We start from the raw sequence: 7,151 nt of genomic DNA, 5'->3' as shown, positions 1-7,151 counted from the left end.
ATGTCAGGAATGCATATGTTATGGGAGATATTGTTGTGCCTACTTTATTATTATTAGTTTGGAAAATGCTCCTGCCACAGACTTGAACAGATACTTCACAAAACACACATATAGATGTGTGTTTATTAACACACATAAAAAAGGTGGTCAGCATCATTCATTATCAGAAAAGTGCACTGCTTACACCTATACCATTTCATAGCCATTTCACCTGGCTAAATTTTAAAAGACTGACAATACCACACTAAATGCTAGCAGTGATGGGAAGCAATTGAACTCCCACACATTGCTGGTGAGAGTATAATATAGTACAACTGCTTTGGAATACTGGTAGCATCTTAAAAAGTTAACAGGCATTCTGGGTGGTGCCTGTGGCTCAAAGGGATAGGGCACTGGCCCCATATGCCGGAGGTGGTGGGTTCAAACCTAGCCCCAGCCAAAAACTGCAAAAACAAATAAATAAATAAAAATTTAAAAAAATTAATAGGCATTCTATACCTAAATATTTTTGCAAGAGAAATTGTCTACAAAAGTCTTACATAATAATAGATTTTGTAGTTGCTTTATTTATGATAGTAAAAAACTGGAAACTCAAATATCCACCAATAGGGGAATGGACAAATTGTGATATATTTGCACAAGGAATACTATTCATCAGTAAAAAGCAACAAAGTATCATTAGGTGCAACAATATGAGGTTAATCTCAAAGGCACTATGTTAAGAGAAAGGATGTAGACACAAAGGAGTATATAATATTTGCTTCTATTTGCATTAAGTTCAAGAAAAAGTAAAACCATCAAGATATCAAGAGTGATAGAAATTAGAACAGTAGTTTCCTAGGGGATGACAATTAATTTAGAAGGACAAAAGGGAGCTTTCTAGGGTGATGAATAAGTTTTATATTTTGCTCAGATTAGTAGTTATGTGGATATATACATTTTTCAAAATGTACATGTATTGTATTACATGTAAAGTTTACCTTATTAGCATGCATTGATTTGAAACTCACATGTCTCAATATTTATATTATAGTAAAAAACATTTTAAAGAAAATTTGATATTAATATGTATGTGCAAAATATCTGTCCTGCCTGTTGCTATGACCATCTCTGACCACGTTTTGAGAGGTATATAGATGACCTTGTGTTATACTTGGCTATTTTATATAATTTGAACCTGCTTGTGAACTCTCAGTATCTGAACTCTGTTTCTCAACACCAATTACATCCTTGAAATTGAAATCCCAGCTTTACTAATGTCTCACATTTCAAACTTTAATGTGCCCAGGAATATTACAAAACTACAGATTCTAATTCAGGAGGTCTGGTGTGGAATCTGAGAGTGTGAACTTCTAATAAGCTCCCAGGTGATGTTGTAGCTGCTGGTCTGCGGAAGACACTTGAACTTGTAAAGTTCTGGTGCACATTGATACGGCTTTTCTGTCTGATGCTCATAGTCCTGTGGTGTGTCAGGCAGGAATCTTCCCCAGTTTCTGGCACCTTAAATACAAATGATGTTACCGCCTGCCAGACCACTTCCTATGTGGGACCAGCCCTAAGTCTAACAGAAGGGCATTATCTTAGCCACTGTGCACCTGGAAAGAATGTGAGTATCTCATTTATCTTTGGGATAAGCTTTCCAACTTTGTTAATTTTCCAAATAACATAGTACTTAGAACTTTAATATAGATTAGAAACTTACTCTAAATTATATTAAATGTATTTTTGTGCATCTAAGTCATTGCAATACTCATTGTACTTCCCTGAAATCTTAAACAGAGAATACTAAGAAGGACTGAATCTTTCATCATTAGCTCAGGAACATTATTACTCTGTAGTGCTATGATGTTCTCTGGAGTGATTGAGATCTGTTTATCCTTGCCTAAAGAGGTCCTCGCCTATAATTCTTTCTGTGCTCTTGTGTGCTTTTGGAAATAGTTGTTGTTTCCCTAATTCCCTGACAGACTCTTAGCTGTTAGTTTTATTATTAGTCTTCAGCTTGCCTATCTTTACCAGGCATCATTCCCTCTTCTGATGGCTGTTTCAATTCAATTATAAAAATTTAAAACGAATAAACAAGCAATGGTATTGTTTATTTGTTTAAGAAAAAAAGCGAAAATACTGAATGAGAACATAAAGTTTCCTGCTTCATAAACATGCAGGAGCTTTAGTATCTGACTTTCACCAATTCGAAAACTTAGATGCCAGTGTTTCTTTCTTACTATGGGCTGCGCTCTGTAACAGTGTTTGTTCACATTTGGTTTACAATGGAATAAGCTGTGTTGCTTAATAAATTTAAGATTTTAGGGCTTCAGCCTTAGATATGCTTATATATTAGTCCTTGAGGATTATGCATTTAGCAGATTCCTCAGAGGTTCCTGCACCCAGAAAATTCTGAAAAATAAAAGTTCTGTTTAAATGTCATTAATCTATGGGAGATGATGGTAACTTACTTAGGGTCTCATTAGAATTTTTCCTTCATCTTTGGTCTTCTCAATTATGGCTAGGTTTAACATTCCAGTGGTCTGCACTGGAAGACTTGCTTTTCTCAGCTGGGAAGCTTCTTGTCACTAATGACTCAATATTTTCCATTTCATCTTAGATGGAAAGATGGTAACTTACATATCAGGACTCCAAACCTGGTCTGTGATCCTCCAAATTTTAACACTGACTAGACAGAGCATCTAAAGCTGAAAATTCTCATATCTGCCAAGTTTTTTCTAAATAAAAAAAAAACAGATATATAACTTAAGGTCTGAATTTAAGATCACTTTGTTGATGAAAAACAATATCCATTATACAAAATATATATCATATATCTAAAAATGAATAACTCCCATCTGAATTTTTAAAAAGCCTCCCCAAAGTGGTTTGTCATTAATTTTCCTAAGTTCAAGGATTCATAAGACATCAAAAGAAGCCCAAGCTACTTTCTAAGGTAGAAGAAAAGACAGAGCTAAAACATCTCTGAGACAAATTCTAGTGTAAGAAAAGTGAAAGGATAGCCTTTTTAATAAAGAAAGATAAACTATCAAACAGAAAGAGAAATTAACTCACAACACTTAATTGCCACTTTAAAAAAAAAAACAAAACTCACAACACAACTGCTCTTTGTTTCCTTTGATTGAACACCTGGTTTTCAACTCCTCTTCAGGCTTAACTTGTTATCTCTAAGAGTTCATTTTCAGGCACAGCAGGGGTATAAGCTCTCTGCTTCAGTTTCTGCTGGACTACATTTCAAGGACTCTGAAAAACCAGCCTCACAGACTAGAAAAACTAAATACATAAAAGCAGATGCAACAACTTTACAGCTATTTTTAGTATCAATTGGCAGTAATCACTGTTTTTTTCCTCTTTGTCCACAAATAAAAAGTCCCAAATCCCCTACCCTCTGTGCCAGCACTTCTTTTTTCTCTTGTGTTGGGCCCATCCCATTGGTAAGAAAATAAACATTTTTACTTAAAAATATTCTAATCTTCAAAGTAAAAAAAAGTTTTGACTACTCTTTATCCTAATATTTGTGTGGGAAATCTTTCTCAACCTATGCCATGAGCTTTTTGTAAATCCTCCTTAGAAAAAAAGCACTCTCCTATGCCTATAGCCTGGCATTTGAGAACTGTAGTAAAAAATCACTTATTCATCACCACCACTCTTAACTTGGGATCCTGGATTGCACAGATAGATTAGTATATTTTACATATCACTTGGCTTTGCAACTCTCTACAACTATTCATTCATCAACGAAGATTAAATGCTCTTTCCCTGGAGAAGCTTCAAATATTAGTGGGAAAGATAAACATTAAGACCAAAAAATTAAAGTACATAACAGGTAATCGTAAATACCAAGAGGGAAATAGTAAAAAAGGGAAGGAGACAGGAAATACTGGTATGACAATTGAGATTTTAGTGTGCCAGAAAAAAAAAAAACTTCTCTGAGAGTCAACTTCCAAGCAATTTGCAAAACATGTAGAAACTAGCCTCTTGGATGTCTTGAGAAAGAATCCTTTACCCCAGGAGAGGAAGTAGGTACAATGGTGCAAAGATCATGACTGGTATTTTCATGGAAGGTTGGAGCTGGGTGAATAAGGGGTATATAAGTAAGAGATGAATTCAAAGAGGAGACAGATAGGGAAAGAACTGACTAATTTAGTGCCAAAGTGTTCTTAATAAGGATGGTTCACTTCTTATTCTGAAGGAGATGCTTATTCTGAATTTGTTGAATTTGAGCAAAGCAATGTGATCAGACTTGAGTTTAATGGATCACTTTGCTGGATTGGAGAACAATGAGAGTAGAAGCAGTCTGAATGGGTAGGAGGATATTGCAGTAACCTAGGCTACAAATGAAATGATTTCTGATTTCCATACTACTGTAAAATTCCCAAAACATCTTTCTTCCATTCATGCTTCACTGAAGGTGTAGTCCACTATGAACTGCAAACATCTTACAATTAAAAACCGGATTCAACCACTCTTCCTTTTGTCTTATCACAATAGAGGAAATTATCCTTTTCTAATGAAACATAGGCAATAAAATACAGTAAATGAGAATGGTCTGCAAATAGATGATTGAATTATAATTCTGTCACCTCTGTCTAAATTGTATAACTTGGGAAAATTCCTTAGTGGTTCTGTGCTTCAGTTTATTTAGTTGCAATGTGAAGACAGTGGTAAAAGTTACTTCAAAAAGTGGTGTGAGGGAGGGAGACAAGATGGCGGACTGAAGCCAGCTTTCAACAGAGGCTCCCGTCCAGAAGGAGAGTTAAGGGACAGGAATTTAGTAGGTGTCCTGGTGGACTTGAGCCTCACCAAGAGAGAAGGTTGAAGAACGTACATCAACACCGCTGAGGCAAGCTGTGATCACAAGGACGCAAACAAAAGGTACAAAATCCACCACCAGGCGGACGGGAGTCCCCCTCCCCCATGAGACCAGCTCAAGAGCCCCACAATTGAACAAGCGGGCAGAAATTAAAGGCCCTCCCACTACACTCCAGGGAGAGACCTGGACCTACCTCCCCTACTGGGGTGCCGTGGCGTTCTCCTGCTGGACATAGGGCTGAATAAAACTTTGGGAATCCTTTGCCGGCAACCCTGAATCCCCGGCGCTCCCCTCCCGCCTACTGAGGTCTGGAGGCCTGTCCCCCAGGAATTCGTATCCGTGGGTGATTTCTCAAGGGGAGTGGACAGTCCCCGAGTTGTGACTGGTCAGCATTGACTCTGAGATGCGCGAGTGAGGAGAGGGCACCGGGCTGAAGGGGAGTCACGCCTTGGCGGCACTTCCCTGCGGTGCAGCGTACCAACCCTCCCCGGGCAACATTACGGGGCACAAGACTGAATAAGACTCTAGCTTCCCCGCTGAGAGCTGAGAGCCCCTACTCTCACTCGGGGTCTGAGGGCCTATCCCCCCGGAGTTCGGATCCTTGGGTGATTTCTCAAGGGGAGTGCACAGTGCCCGAGCTGCATCAGGTCAGCGCTGACTCTGGGACACGTGAGCGAGGAAAGGGCACTCTGCTGAGGGGAAATCAAGCCTTGGCGGCACTTCCCTGCGGTGCAGTGCAGGAGCCCTCCCCAGGCCGTAGTGTTGCGTAAAACTGAATGAAACTCTAGCTTCCCCCCCCCAACTCCCAATCGGGGTCTGGGGGCCCATCCCCCAAGAGTTCTGATTCTTGGGGGATCTCTTGAGGGGTGTGGACCCAGCACAAACTGCGGCCGCTCAGTGCTGACTCTGGGGCGCGGGACAGAGGAGAAAAGGGTCGCCTGAGTGCCCACACCAGAGCAGCAGTTCCCTGGAGGTAGATCAACAGCCGTTTTTTCTTTAACAGCAGAACGCTCACTTCTGGATATTCTGAGGCCACACCCCCTGTCTCCCTGGGCAACCAGAGGAGGCCACTGGTGAGCAGGGGATTTCCTGACACGGCTCACAAACCCGTGAAGCTTCCAGGGCGGGGCCGACCTAGAGAGGTGTTCGGACGCAAATCTCCAGCAGCAAAGACGTTTGAACTCAAAACAGCCCGCCTTCTGTAGGCGATTTTGACAGGAACAGAGACAGAACCCCACAAAGTTGTCTGTTCTGTTCTGTTCTGTTCTGTTCTGTTAGCAGCATCCATCAGGGACGGGGCTAAGCCTGAGTGAACACCTCCTTCCCATCACCTACATCAAACACTCAAAGATGTCAGGCCCCATCCCCTCCTGTTACATAGCGGCAGTCTGCGGGGGCCTGGCAGACTTCCTTGTGATTCAGGCAGGTGCAAACCCCTGGAGTGTCTGTTCACTGCAGGCAACTGGGTTAGCCATCTGCAGAGATACCAGTGACTGGGTCCGACGGAGGGGCAAAGTGGGGAAGGAGACGTCAACCTTCCTAGACTGCTCTGTTTGCTGGGTGGCTCCTCCTGACTCCACGCTGCACTGGGGTGAGCCGTGTCAGAGGAGTCACCAGGCCCCTGTGATCCAGTTCCCAGAGACCTCTTGAACTCTCCCACCCGAGACAAGTGCTGATTGAGACAGTTGATTTGGACCTTTTGAACTGGGCTAATAGACTGAGGACTTTTCAGGCGGTGCCCTGGGTGTGCGATTGTAGGAAGGTTTGATTCTCCTTTTCCAACTGGGGCCAGAGGTGGGCAGGCGGGGTGACTTAATTGCTGATTTTTCCACACAGCTGAGACTTCAAGCCAGAGTAGAAGTTGCAATAGGATTGAACAGAAACCAGATGAAAACAAGACAGAACCACTTTGCTCCACCACACCAGACAGGGCCCCAGTTTCTCAGGCCACAACACTGTACGGGCCCTCGATAAAACCCCAGGGGAAAAACCAAAGGGAGTAAAATAACCATGGGGCAGAATCAGCAGAAAAACTCTGGTAACATGAATAACCAGAATAGATCAACCCCCCCAAGAAAAGATACGGCAGATGTGATTGAAGATCCCATTCATAAACAACTGGCTGAGATGTCAGAAATCGAATTCAGAATTTGGATTGCAGACAAGATTAATAAAATGGAATTAGGAATTCGAGGAGAAATTCAAAAATTGTCTCAAGAATTTAACGAATTTAAAGACAAAACCACCAAAGACTTAGACACACTGAAGCAAGAACTTACAGCCCTCAAAGATATGAAAAATACAGTAGAATCCCTCAGCAACAGAATGGAGCAAG

Source organism: Nycticebus coucang, chromosome 1 (assembly GCF_027406575.1).
Source record: "Nycticebus coucang isolate mNycCou1 chromosome 1, mNycCou1.pri, whole genome shotgun sequence".
Lineage (NCBI taxonomy): Eukaryota > Metazoa > Chordata > Mammalia > Primates > Lorisidae > Nycticebus > Nycticebus coucang.
This window is presented reverse-complemented; position numbering follows the sequence as displayed.